This window comes from Typopeltis vanoorti, chromosome 19 (assembly GCF_054136105.1).
Source record: "Typopeltis vanoorti isolate ZY-2024b chromosome 19, IOZ_Tvanoo_1.0, whole genome shotgun sequence".
NCBI lineage: Eukaryota > Metazoa > Arthropoda > Arachnida > Uropygi > Thelyphonidae > Typopeltis > Typopeltis vanoorti.
Genome location: NC_143567.1, coordinates 41,195,135 through 41,210,397, shown reverse-complemented (window position 1 = coordinate 41,210,397; position 15,263 = coordinate 41,195,135). Strand labels below are relative to the sequence as shown.

Sequence of the window (15,263 nt, the reverse complement as noted above, 5' to 3'; positions counted from 1 at the left end):
ACTTAAATAGGCCTTTGTGCAAACACAATTCATTGCTTAGAGTTGAAAAGCAACCTAAACTTTTGAGTGGCATCTTTCCAAAAGTGTTTCACATAATCAAGATCACCTGTTGATGAACAGTGGTGGACTCCATGCTGGCAATCATTTATTAGTTGAGAGGCTTCAAAATAGTATAAAAGTCAATGTCAATGGTCAGTGTTAGAAAGAATTGAAGTATTAGAAATTGGACAGTAATTTGATGGTAAAGATTTGTCATTTTTCTTAGGAATGGATTTAAATGAACCAATTTCCCCAAGCTACAGGAAACAATAAAAATAGCAACATAGAGTGCAAGCCTTTAGAACAGTCAGAGAAGTAATACTATTAGGTCCAGGAGCCTTTTTGGTATTTAGTTAAGATAAGATTGCTTAATCTTTTTTCTGGTGAAAAATCAGAGGCATTAATTTTTTGAATTGGTAAGAGGACATTTACCAAGATTTGACTACACAAGAATTTCAGTATGAAGTCAAGTGATTGGGTTTTCTGTGGTTAATGATACATTAGAGCCATCCAATTCCAAAAAGAGATAAAAGTGGTGCAGGACAGAAGTTATGGTGAGTAACTTTGGTAACAGACCAGATTTGGATAAAAAATCGGTTTTTCAATATTGATAATTTTCTTGCAGCTACTTTGTGCTTTGTTGTAAAATAGAAAAGAAAGATGGAGATTTTAATGAAAGTCAGTTGCTGTTTGGCAGTTCTTTCCTTGTACAGCTCACCCACCCACCCACCCACCCACCCACCCACCCACCCACACACACACACACACACACACTCTTCTTAGAGAGTGATGGTAGATAAGGGATAGGAATTTAGAGTGGAGTGGAGAATGAATGTTTCTATACTATTTTAAATTACTTCAAAGACACATTTATTGCAGATTATGGAAACGTCAAACAACAACACAAATCATTTCATTTGCAGGTATTCAGTGCTAAGCAATGTAGGTTATCTGCCTTGGATCTGGGTATTGATTAATTTGGATAATGAGTTGGTAGTTGGATGGCACACTTCTGGAATTGGCTAAATATAGGCTTACTTCCATGTACACATACTAGTCACTCAATTAGAAACTTTTATTTTATGTATAGGCATGCAGATTCCAGTGCTGATCCTCTTCAATGCTTTGCACATAGTTCAGGGAGATATGGGTTGGTAACAGCCTTTATTAATTGCTTACGTCATTTGCTGCATACAGGATTTCTGTTTGTCCATTCAAGCCATCTCAGATGACAGTGATCCTGCTCCTGACAGACTGTCTTAGGACCACAGTTATGCCTCTTAGACAAGCAATGTGGGTTATTTTTCTACTGATTAAACATCCAAGATATCTCATCTTTTGAGAAAGAAATCACCTCTGCTGTTTTCAAAATTGTGGTTTCAGCCAGATGGGCACCCACAATAAGCCCTTTATTGAACTCCGAAAGATCTTTTGTTTTCCCATTGTGATCAACACTGATGATTATTGTTAGATCTTGAATGAGGACTCTTTCAAGAAAAGAATCATTCATTCAAGATCTAACTAACACACAATACTAAGTGAGATCTAACTAAAACACAATACTAAGTGAGAAAATACTTGTACTGTTGGCAAAGTAAGCATATTATATTGAAAAAATTCCATATCTAAACAAAAAATATATTGTTTAAAGCTTTAATGTAAAATTGTGCACTATACAAGAACGTGTATCTAAGTGCTAAAAAAAGTCCAAAGGTTGCTTGCTGACCTCCGCCAATGACGTAAACCCCTAGGCAGAGGCGGTCCTGGAAAGCGAACGGAATTTGTGTTCCACAAAAAGAGCACTCATCGAGGAGCAGAAATGTGATGCCACTTCGTAAGAGCGAATAGAAGATCTTTCCGCCGTGAATAAGATTCGAAGGCGGAAAGAGGGTGCTATGAAGAAGGATAAAAGTGAGTTCAGGCGTTTTGAAGCTCTCTCTCTCTCTTGCTTTTTTGCCTTCTTGTTGTTGCCTGTTAATGTGTTCTTGTGCGGACCAGCGATGCTGATGATCGGAAGGAAGCTTGGCAACGACGAGCTGCAACCTTTCCCCGTTGCTGACTGACGCAAGTCGGACAAGGCTATACACGAGATGACGGCAGTTTTCCAATTCGGGCCATCGGTAAAGGTTCTACCGATGTGAGATAGCAAAGGATTCCCCTTTGATGGTGGTCGAGCTAATGACAGGAAACCATGAGATGGGCGTGTGTCCAGCAAAGAAAAATGGCCCATTTGTGACTAGCACGTGATTTCTGCGTGGCGGCAACCTACCATAGCAGAAAGATATCCCCACACAAAGGACGGACGAAAGAATCACGATATCATCACATCAAGGTGGTAAAGTACTAAAACCTTTTCTTTTACCTATGTAATAATTAGTTTAAGATGAAAGAAGGAACAAGAATTTTGACTAGGAGGAAAGAGAACTTTATAGTGACCATGTGCAATGATTTATTGACTGTATTGGACTAGTAGTCTGAGAACTTATGATTGTGCGGTTCCTAATCTAATATGAAGGAGTAAAATGATAGAAAATTTAGTTTAGAAGTTGACTTATGTTTTGTGCTATGTGTGAATTTAGTTTACCAATGGAATGTGAATAGCATACTTGTCAGTTTGAACATTTCTTACTTGCTTAACTAGTGATTTAGTAATGATAAAAATGTGATTAGCCTTTGGCATGTTAATTTAATTGTAATCTCTTTGACCACTTAATAAACATGTTTTCTATGTAAGCCTAAGTTTTATCTGAGCATGAGACTGATTTTACCACTCATAGAACCACGGACCTATGCATAAGCGGAATATAAAGGAAGTTAAGAGCAGTTTAGGCCATGACTATATGCTAAGATTACTTTAAGCTACTTAATTCTTTTAATAAGGTTAGGTAACACTTGACCTCTGGGAAGGTTTCTTTGGACAAGAAATTTCTGTCCTAAAGCTCTGATTGGTGCAGCTAAAACAAACAAATATCGTCAAAGCTTGAAAATGGAAACGGGTCTCAGAGAGATAGTTTAGAGATTTATTCTTAGTTCGCACAGAAAGATAATAGTAGTGAATTTATAGAAAACCAATGATGTAACATTATTGACCAGCAGCATTCTTAAATAGTTGCCTAGAACATGCGACCAGTATTTTGCATATATATTGCATACATGATGTTTATGTACATCTACATAAAGGTTTCTAATTCAGTGGCTGGTATGTGTTTTGAATTAGATCAACTGAGTATAAAAGAGTGTTGAGACAATATAGGAGAGGTGTTAGTTCTAGAACACAACTGTTGAGTATAAATGAAGAGATGTTATCAGGATCAGTAGACTTTTTATGGTATCTAGGTTAAGATTCTTCTTCTGTCTTTTTGCCAAGTAGGTGGTGATTTGCCTTGGTCATCTATGCAGGAGTCGGAGGAAAAAAACTTCTGCTTGCTTGTGCTTCCACAAGTGAGCAGAAGTTGCACCCAATTCCTGTCTTTCATTTAAGGGGAGGTGAATTTTCCATTGCTAGTTTTTTTAAATAAGATTTGATTTGTCGATTCCATGTAAGCTGAACATGAAGCTGTAGTTCTTGCCACAGGCCACCTGCCATATGCTCTTTTTTTTTTTTTTTTTTTTTTTGAACTGCTTTGGCACTTTTGTTATACCATAGCTTGAAAAGTGGGTGGGAATTTTCGGGGGAATAGAGAATTAAGGACTTGTGCCAGTATGAATAGCTTCTGTAACTCACTCAGAACATGGTGTTAGGATGGGAGAGTAAAAACATAAGTCTGACCATGGAAGGTAGAGTGTAATTCTCAGAGGGGATCCCATCCAAAGTGGTCAGTGGAATTGAATAAAGGAAACCAGTTTGAATCATGGACATTGAGTCACATAGGAAGATGACTTCACTGTTTGGGTAATTGGAATGCAGAAAATCAAACTTCAGGGATAAGTTGAAGAGAGCAGAGTGATTTTCAGAATTTTAAGAGTGGTAAATACAGGAGATGCATGTTACTAAATTGAGCCTTTAGTAACTTTTGTGACATACTAAAAACAAAAACTGAAATGATAAAAACAAGGATTTTGATAACACTTATTAAATCAGTTAATTTAATCTGAATTTAACAGATCATCTTCAGCGAGCAGACAATATGTTATAATACAAGGTATTATAACTAATTCTTGTAGAAAGGCTTATACGTTGGTAACACATGACTATTAAATTATTTAAGGAATTTGCAACGTATACTGGAATATTAATTAAAAGAAACTTTAATGAATACTTCCTATATTTCAGCAATGTCACATTGCCATCTTCATGGGAACATACAAATATGACATGTGCACACAGGAACTACAAAAAGCAAATGAGGCAGAAGATAAGAAACTACTTTTGTTCCTAAAGTCTTAATGGTGCCCCCCTACTAGCGGGCTATATTGGATTGTCTTGGCCGTTGGGCTGATATTCTCATGATGTAAGTCTCCGAAATTTGGGGCAGTCTCATGCACTCAAAGTTGTCGAGGTTTGGAACTTTTTTTAGAGCTGAGGCTGATTCTATGAATAGTCTTTTGTACTTGAACTTGTATTACTTTGGCTTTCTTCCATCGTATTCTGTGGCAGGTATCCAGAGCATGGTCTGCAAGCCCAGAGTGCCTGTACTGGTGAAACTGGATGTAGTCTTTGTGTTCTGAAATCCTGATATTCGCTATCCTACCTGTTTGACCAAAGTAGGACAGTTTACAGCTGCAAGGGACCTGGTATACCCCAGGTAGGTCCAGGGGAAGCGGTTGGTGTTTGGTAGAGCGGATAAGAGATGCCAACTATTTATATGATTTGTAACATGAAATCAGGTCATATTTTTTAAATATTTTGGTTATTTTTTCCGAGGTGCCCCAGATGTAGGGAATGGTGATAGATTTAGTGTATTGTGAAGGGGGAAGGGGGGGGTTGGTTGTGGGTTTACTGGTTTTAACATTTTTTGGATTTTTGGGGGGTTGTAGCCATTAACTAAGAAAGTATTAAGGATGTGGTTTAGTTCTGTAGTTAGGGCATTGTCATCAGAACAGATTAATTTTGTCCTGTTATAAAGTGTTTTAATAACCCCATATTGTTATGAGAAGGGGTGGTGGGATTGTTGGTGAATGTATCTGCCTGTATGGGTGGATTTCTATAAACAGAGAAAACCAAGGATCCATCAGGCTGGCGAGTGATTAGAGTGTCTAGGAAAGAGAGGCTTGTTTTCCTCTTTTCCCAAGGTGAACAAGATTCTGGGGTGTTAGTCGTTTAAGTGTGTTAAGGAGTCAAATAGCGAACACATCATCCACATAACGAAGCCAAATAGTGAGGTTTTGTGGCTCAGAGTTTAAGGCTTTCTCTTCAAAAGTCTCCATAAAGAAATTGGCCAAGGGTGGGGAAAGTGGTGAATCCATGGCTGTCCCCTCTATCTGTTTGTAGAATTTTCCTTGCCAAACATTGTGAACTGAAATAGGGCTGAGATATCGGGAGGAAATTTAGCTTGGATGAGCTGTAAGGTTTCCCTGAGTGGGACATTTGTGAATAGGGAGGAGACGTCAAAACTGACTATTATGTCAGTAATGTTGGAGTGAGAAGTTTTCAATACTGGCTTTGAAGTGGGCTGAGTTTTTATGTGTGATGGTGTGTTGCCAGTATAGTGTGTGAGCACGTTGGCTAAATGTTTGGCTAATTTATATGTGGGGGAATCATTGCCATTCACTATGGGACGTAATGGCATATTTAGTTTATGTATTTTTGGAAGTCCATATAAACGGGGGGGGGGGGGCTCGAGTTAAAAGGTTTTAGTTTGTTGGTAATTTCCACAGGCCAAGAAGTGACCTTCTTAAGGAGCCTATGGAGTGTTCTAATTTGAGAGCTGGTAGGATTATATTCAACAGGGAGGTAGGTAGCCCGATCTAATAATAAAGTATTAAGCTTACCTGTGTAGTCCTTTTGGTTGCGAACCACAGTGGCATTTCCCTTATCCGCTTTGGTGATTACTATTTCCTTGTTTTTCTTCATTTCTAGTGGAGCTGTTTATTCATCTTTGGATATGTGGTTTTTGGTGGTCTCGTTTTGGTGAGAACACTGGCTACATCCAGTATTACATTGTTGCCGTTATGGTTTGGAAGGTTGCAGATGCTACGTTCTATTTGGATCATTATTTCCTCGGCAGGTTTTTTTTTTTTTTTAGGCAATAAGGCGAAATTGTGGCCACATGCAAGAGCGATGAGTGCTTCAGGCTTCAAAACAATGGAAGAGAGATTGACTACAGTGTTGAGTGGTTGCTTTGGTACGGAGGTAAGTTCTTTTTCAGGTTATCAAATTTCTTTATGTGCCTACTATGTATTTTATGAAATTCTTTTGTTTCCGAAGCACACGAGACATCATAAAGAGTCGTCCAAAGGTCATGGTTTAGCATACTTGAAAGCTCCTCCTCTAGCGCCTGTAAAGCTTTGTTTTCGTCGGTTAGGAGAACTCGTGTAGCGGTAATTTGTTCTCATAGTAGAGCAAAGCTTATAGAGAAGATGCCAATGTGATATTGCCGAAATATAGGAAGTATTCATTAAAGTTTCTTTTAATTAATATTCCAGTATACGTTGCAAATTCCTTAAATAATTTAATTGTCATGTGTTACCAACATGTAAGCCTTTCTACAAGAATTACTATCATCCACGGAGATTCCATCGCATGCAAGGCCCGCCAATACAGCAAACTGAAGTTGAGGACATCTAGACAACTAAATTGTTTGACCTTCCTAAAACGCTGCCGGGATAATGAGGTAATCCCAAATTGTGTTAAATTTAAGCACCATTTCTCTTCACAGAAGGCTCTTGTTGTGTCCCAATTTATGATTATTAGGCTTTTAACTATTCTTACATGTGAAACTCTATTTGTCTTTATCCAAATCTTATCTTATATGAGATATCACTCAAATACAAATATTCAAGCTTCTTCTCCCCTTAGTGTCCCTAAATATTTATTTTATACTGCGCCTTTCAGGACATTTAGTTTAAGATATAAAATTCAAAAACAAGGAGCAATTACCAAAATTTGTCTGAGTGTGAAACTAATATGCAGTCGTGACCTTTATCTCGTAACTCAACCCCCCCCCCCCGCGTGATTAGGTTTGTACGTTGTTATAAATGGTGCATTGAGCAGCAATCTCAGACAACTGCATTTTCAAGGAACAAAAATTTATTGAACTCTTAAACATGATACAATTCATTCTTTATCAAATAAAACTCAATTCAATACTAAGAATATATAATACAAATTAACACTAGCAAAACACAAGTATTAGGTTAATATCCTACATGAGAATTGTGATCATATCGCCATAACAGATTCTATACATACAAACATGTATAATCCTAGAACTAGTTGATCCTCTTTTTCTAACCCTTTACTGGTCTGATCACGCTATAAATCTGTATTTTCTAGGACATATATAATCAGTTACTCTAATTCTCTCACTAAGACAATATGGATTAAAATTATTCTTTCGCTGAGCTAATACACACTTTTGACCCTTAGACTCTCTTAATTAAAATACAATGTACATGCATCTCTAGGCACATGAATACATATTAATTAATAGTAACAAGCTCATTTTTATTCTAGTTTCACTTGTACTAAAGTCCTAGTATAATTCTCATTAATCCTTTCAACTGTTCAGTAATTGAACAATGACTACAGTTACATATGATTTGAATTGACACGAGATTTTACAGTACCTTTTGACTTGGGTCTTCTACACTGGTCTCTACCTTTTTCCGATATTTTACCTTCCTAGGACGAACTCTTCTATAACTTATCACTCCTAAGTTCTTTTGGCACTAAGATGGGCTTTCACAATCTTTACCTTACATTCTTCGATCAAGGACATACATAGGATCATCTATTCTATGGCTGTGAAATTCACCACATGGGCACTGACTTCTTTATAGAATTTTCTTTCTCTTGTTACGATCACTGGACGACGAAACACACTGACATTATCTTCTTTCTTTTTAACTAAACGGCATCCCCCATTTCTTACAATAGAAACACAGAATCGAAATCCTGCACACTTTGTTTCCTTATTGTGTCGGACGGAGAAAACTCCTAACCCATCACTCAGGAAAACTGCATGAGACCTATCCAAAGACTTGTGAAGAAAACTCCGAGGAAAAAAGCCTCTTGGGGGGGGTTCCTAACTCTTTTATACGATGACCCCTACCGGCACCTTCTTCAATTTCTTCCCCCCCCCCTTAATGGAGTCAATTTCACTGACCAATTAGAGTGGCGTTTTTCTGCCAAAACATCATGCGGTCCGTGTGCATGCAACTGATACGTGATGAAGTCTCAATTCGGGAATTATGACCTTGAGCTTTGGTTTTTGTTTAAGCTAACCTCTATGTCATCTATACTAAATTAATCCCCTTTCCAAAATTTTCTAAGAATTAACTCGAATCTTTAATCTCTTATTTCAAGTATAAAAACTAGCCTCTCACATACAAAATCCTATAACTAATCTTCTTTGCTTTACTTAACCTTATTTTATCATATCACAACTGTAATAAAATTCCCTTCCTTTTTTTGTTTAGTTCAACAAACAATTTCAGCTATATTTTTTTTTACTTGGATGCAAGCATATTTTTCTTTCTTTTAATTTTTTGTATTCGTTACTTTCAAAGGCTCTTAATGATCTCTGCTTAGGAACAAGCTTGCTTACTTAGTTATCTATACAGAGTTTTTATTTCTTTTCTTGTTACATCATAATAACTGAAATTTTCACATTCTTAAGTTATCAGGGTGTAACACTCTCCAGATTTATATTCTCAGCTGTGATTCTTTTAAAAACTATCATTCATATGTCTTTTCTACATGATATTAATTTTTATTCTGCTCAAAACTAAATGATGATCACTTCATATTTCAAACTTCTTGTATACTTTAGTGTCCCAAACCATTTTGAATATATTACTATCAACATTATTTTTATTTATTGTCTTTTTTTTTCATGTGAATTTGTATACATCTTATGTTGCAACATGGTGTTAGTAATGACTAGCTTATGCCCCAAACAGATCTCCATTTGGTTCTTACAATTATTATTATCTTTGCTTTTTTCCCAATTTTCTCAACATTACTTTCTGTTACCTGCCTTTTCTAATGATTCCAAAAAAAAAAAAAAAAATCCTTCATTTCTTCCCTAGTAGAACCTTTTGTTGGTCCATAATCGCAGATGTCTCATTGTCCATTTTGATGGTTGCCTGCAGCATTTTACTTGAAATTGCCTGCAATTCAAGAACGTGGTGGTGGTAGTTTTCCCTTTCAGTCATTTTCCAACCCTAGGTGATTTTGTAGCCATTGTCCACAAAGTGTTCTTGGTGAGATTTTTTATATGGTAGTTCACCATTACTTCCCCCTCCCCCCCCATTTTATCCAGGCTCAGGATTATCAGTATTTGGCTGGGACATATTCATGACTGTAATCCATGTGTGTTAACGGGGCCATTCACTGATTGGTAGAAGAGTGGTTTGGGGGAGGGATTCATTGCCACGCCCTCACCAATCATTCGCCAATATGAGCTAGTTTTGAAGTGTCTCCATTAACGGTGATTCAAACATAATATTTATTGTTCCATAACTAACGTTTTGCATTTTGTTTACTTTACTAGTTTTTCTGCCATTACTGATTATTTTTCGTGTACCCGTTAATGGCCCAGCAGGTATCCCCGGGGTATGCTTACCACTAGTTGGGAACCAATGCATTAACATAATACCTATCATTCATCTCCTTAAACCTATTCACTGTTGGGGCACTCATAACCACCTCTGGCAATCCATTCCACTCATTCACCACTCTCCAAGTAAAGAAACCTGTTCTGCACACCCTTACTAACGATGCTCTTAGACAGCTTCCAAATGTGAATCCTTGTTTTCCTCTCTACTCCCCATATATTGAAAAATTTCTTTTGTCAGTCTTATAGTATCCCTTTAGTAACTTATAAGTTTCTGTTATATCCCCTCTCCTCTGCCTGTTAACTAAACTCTGCAACCCACACACCCTCAATCTATCCTCATAAGGAACATTCCACAGACCTGCCACCAGCTTCGTTACTCATCTCTGAATCCTCTCCACCTCCTGATCCCCCAAGAAATGCAGATGATCAAATCTGTGCACAGTATTCAACATGTGGTCAAATCACAGCCTTATAAAGAGGGATAATAACCTCCATATCTTTGCTTGTTAGTGTGTTCTTCAGCATCCAAGTAATCCTCTGAGCTATTTTGTCAATTCTTGCAATTTCAAATCTCTATCCACTATTAACTCCAAACCCGTATTAATTTCTTGTAAAGTAGTACCATCAATATGGTACGAAGTGTGTTATCTTTTCATCCAAAGTGCATTACCTGACATTTGTCCTTTGTCCACACTGCCAATTTATTTAAATCATCTTGTAAGATATCCACATCACCTTTATCAACAATTGCCCTACCTAGTTTTGCATCATTGACAAACAACTGAATCTCTCCCTTCAAATCTTCTGCTATATAATTAATGTATGAATTAAATAGTAGTGGTCCTAGTACAGAGCCCTGGGGCACTCCACTAGTTGCTCTCACCTCTGACAATCTATACCACTCATTTACCACTCTCCAAGTAAAGAACCTAGTCTGCACACCCTTACTAACTACACTTACTAATAACATCCTTGCTAAATTCACCTTGATTCCACTCCACCATACATCACTCTCTGATGTCTGTCTGTCAGCCATCTCCTGTCTATGCCACCAGCCTCATATCCATTCCCATTTGCTTCAACTTATGTAATAGTTTTCCATGCAGTATTCTGTCAAATGCCTTTGCAGTGAATTGAGAAGAAGGGGTATGATTGCAAGTGATCAATGCATAGGTTGTGCCTGTGGATAGTGTGGGACAAGTTCAGCAAACAAAATGGTTTGTATAAGTTGATGCTTACATTTAAAGAGATTTGGAGGTGTCTGGAAAAAATGCGTATCAGTGAGAATTTTGAAGTGCAGATTCAGAAGAAATAGAGATTTTAGGAGGGAACACAGATGTGGGTGCACGCATCCTTGAGGAGTGGGAGAATGATCAAATGATATAGTATAATTTTTTAAATAACTGCTTCACACATGTAAGAGAAAACTAAATAGAATTTATTACTCCTATCGTCTGACCAATGATGAGTCAACCCTCGACACTTTTGTGCATAGCAGAAAAGGTGAATCCATTCTGATAATAAGGTAATCACTGTGTTGCGTGGGATGGATGAGTGTTTATTATTACATGTTGAAAATTAGCTTTTCTTTTATGAACATTCTAGTTTTTAAAGTGGTATGTTTGTATGACAGCTGGAAAATTTTATGTATAAAGCAAGCGTGTTGGACAAATTCATACATCACCTTATTGTTTTCTTCCCTTCACATGAATTGACTTTTCTTGGCACAGTTGAGAGAACTGTAATTAATTTGCCATCTATGGTTCTCTCGACTGTGTGTAGACTATATATATTTCGCTCAATATGCCAAGAGCTTCATTCAGGAAAAAGGCAAAAGATGATGCTGAATGTATTGGTTCTGAAGTTGAGTGGGATAGTCAACACAAAGTGTGTGTGTGAGAGAGAGAGAGAGAGAGGTTGTGAACAAAAGTGAGTAATGCAACTTATGGATACTAATGCTAAAATCATCCTGGAATAAGGAAGAGGAGTTTTTGACATTGGTTAGTTCTACTTGGCCAAAAGTTATAGGCATTGGTAAGACTTTGATGGAGGAGGATATATTGATAAAATGCAAGGGTGCAGTACTATCAGAAAGGATATATTAGGAGGAGGAAGTATTGCTAAAGATAGCAGAAAAATTGAAGCTAAAAAAGTAGGATTTTATCAAGAGGACTAGGATGCAGAGGGCATTGAGGCTATCTGATGTGAGATAAGAGGCCAACTGGACAAAATATATTGTTGGTTGCTGCTGCTGTAGGCCCAGGAGATTCAAGGATATGGGTGATATTCAGTTGGCAGATAAGCACGATACATGCAGGATGAGTCACAGAGAAGAAAAGAAATGGAATATATATTAAGCTGATAAGAGATAATTACCTGAGCCATCATGTAATGGAGGAATTTGAGAGTGCTGACCTGGTGATTATGTTTGAGATCTTGTTGGGAAAACAGGATAGCAACTTTTCCTCCATAAGTCTTGGGGAGATTGGCAAGCATGCAAAATTTCCATGTTTGCCAGAAGCACTGCTCCGAGTTGGCTCCTCAGAAAAGCTGAACAGATTCTTATGCCATGACATAAGAAATTGGAGGGAAAAGATGTTATCGGTGTTTGGTGATAGTCAAAGAATGCTTAAAAAACAATATCAAGTATATACATAAAAGAGAAAGATGGTCAGCAAGAGCAGTTCATGAGCAGTTCAGAGCACAGACAAGAATAGTGACCAATGTGGTAAGAAGACTAAATTACTCCCTACCATCAACATTTATTAAAGTTATCTACCATAGTTATTCTTCCTTTTACTCACCACACAGCAAAAATCCTCTTTATGATTTCCTTTGGCCAGCTCAGTAATAGAGACAAAATGTGGGATTGCTGGATAGGACTTCGACATTGGTAGATGAATTGGAGGTGCTTAGGATATTGTAGAACCTTAATATAAATATAACCATGGGATATCAGCCTGTGTATTATGAGAATGTGCAGGGGGATTGGAAGCTGCTTTTGCCGAGCTGTTTAAGTCTAAACTTTGAAAAGATGCCAAAGGAGAAGTGAAAATAGTTGCATAGCGTCTCTAAGACAGAGGTAGGTAGCAAATTACACATCAATCATTATCTGAGGAGTGATGGTTAAGGTATTGAAGAAGTTGATAAAAGGCAGAATTCAGTAATGGATGAACAGGAATATGATACTCTGTAAGGGGATAGGATGGTTTTGTGAAAGATAGGTCTTGTTCTAGTAATTTGCTCACTTTTATAATAAAGTGAAAGTTGAGTTGGATAAAGGAATCAGTTTTATGATGATACTGCTAGACTTTAATGCCATTCAACAGGATACCATATGAAAGTCTGTTATATAAATTGGAGCAAATGGTGATGGATATGGAGTTGATATGAATAAGAGGATGGCTGATGAACAAACATCTAGGAGAAGGAAGGTGACTAGAGGTGTACTGCAGTGCTCTGTACTTGGGTTCCACTATTTAATTTGTACCTCCTGCAGAATAATTTAAATAGATCATCAGTGTGAACAAAGGATAATGGCTGCTAGTTTAATTCTGCAAAGTGTAACCTCATGCACTTTGGGATGAAGAAATCACAAGCTGTGTCTACATTGATGAGGCCAGGGATTTGGAGGTGATTGTGTACAGGAAGTTGTAGTTCAAAGGGCATATTGCAAAGGTGGCCAAAATAGCTCATCAGATTATCTAGATGTGGGAGAATCTACTGACAAGCAGGGTTAGGGAGGTTGTTATATTCTCCTTTATGAGACTTTAATAGGGCCACAACTGGATTCTGCACAGATCTGGTTTCCTGGATTCCTTGGGGATGAGAAAATGTTGGGAAAATCCTGAGGTGAGCAGCTAAGATTGTGATAGACCTGTGGATTTCTTTCTATAAGGAAGAAGTAATAGATTCAAAGTCTGTGGTTAATAATGGCTAGTTGTTTAAAGGAGGGTGTGATAGTTTTTTTTTTTTTTTTTTTTTAGATTTATGGATGAAGTAGCTGTTAGATCTTGAATGGAGAGCTTTACAAGTAAATTCTTTATACATTAGCTAATAATTATGAAGTATTGTTTTATGTTATGTAATAATGTGTAGTCCATGTGCGCCATATAGTGAGAGTTATTGTTAGGTTATTTGTAATTCCCAAGTAAGCTGTCTAGTACATTGCGAAATTCTGAGAAAAATTATAAGTAGTATAAGTAGTAATCCGGAATTATCGCATATAATCTGTACAAGTCGAGCGTAGCAATGGAGGCTATACCTACGCAGAAAAATGACGGCAGAGCAGCTACCTAGAATAATGTAACCTGACAGGTTAGGGAGAGTGTAGGATCACCCAAAGGGCATGAACGATGGGGTTCGTGGGTGAAAACCACATCGAATAAAGGGCACCCAAATAGGGCGAATAAAAGATGAAGCACGCCGTTTTAGGGAGCTTTTTGACCTTTTGATCTTCGGTTGCTGGATTCGAGTTTTAGGGGGATTGGTCGGAGGATTCGTGAGAGAGCGGTGGGCCAACTACGGTAATGATGGACGGCAGGTTCTTGAGAATGCTTGAAGATTTTCAAGCAGAGCTGATCGCGATACGACGGCCTATGTGGAATTGAGCCTTAGCAGAATGTCCCATTGGAGAAAGTTTCCTGCGGAGCAGTAGAAAGCACGCAACAGTCGGAAACGATTAGAAGAAAAAGCGTAGTACATCGCCAGGTGCAAAGACGGTCGAAGAATATGCAGTAAGGTAATCCAGACCTACATGAGATAGCGGCATGAAATCTGAAAAGATCCAGTAATGTAAAAGTTTTCGTTCTATGTTGATTCGTTTAGAAGAAACAAGAAATTTGTGTGCATTGTAACTAAAGGACACTAGTAGAGAACTTTTAGTGAGAATTTGACTGAATTAATTAAGCCCTTGTGGCAAAAAAAAGAGTTGTTAATAGGCAGTAATTTGTGAATGGCTAGACTTGCTTAAATGAAATTTAGAATTAAGATAATTATTGATAGAGTATTAATGAAAGTGTTCAATGCATATTCTGTGAATAACTTGTGAAAGGAATTATATAGTAGTAGTATTATGCATAAACCTAATCTTATCCTTTCATAATTGAAGGATTTAACTTGCTCTGATTCATTGTGATTTAGTATAACCCTTAGAGTGAATTTTGATCCATTGAGTATTTTAACTTACATAGCTGTAAATGTTTTATGTTTTTCCAATAAACATGTTTTGTACCTTATACTTGAGTTTATGCCTGATTACGAATTCAAACCACCACTTATGAAATAGAACCTTTTTGGCGGGAAGGAATTAGATATAATTGCTTAAGTGAGATTCGGTCTATGACTGCTAACTGAATCTGCACAGCGCTAGCATGAGATAAAATAACTGTATGTATCCCTTTAGAATTTAGAAATATTTCCCTGAACAAGAGTCTCTTCTGTTATAGGATATTGGCTGGCGCAGCAAAATATAAATTTTGCCAATATCTGAATATTAATGAA

The 15,263-nt window shown here is 37.3% G+C and overlaps 1 protein-coding gene across 2 annotated transcripts in view; it reads left to right on the top strand.

Annotated features, from left to right (window-relative positions):
• Positions 1–15,263, top strand: part of LOC150096035 (mitochondrial tRNA methylthiotransferase CDK5RAP1) — a 197,459-nt gene that overhangs the window by 58,228 nt on the left and 123,968 nt on the right. The gene's annotated exons all lie outside the window — the stretch shown is intronic.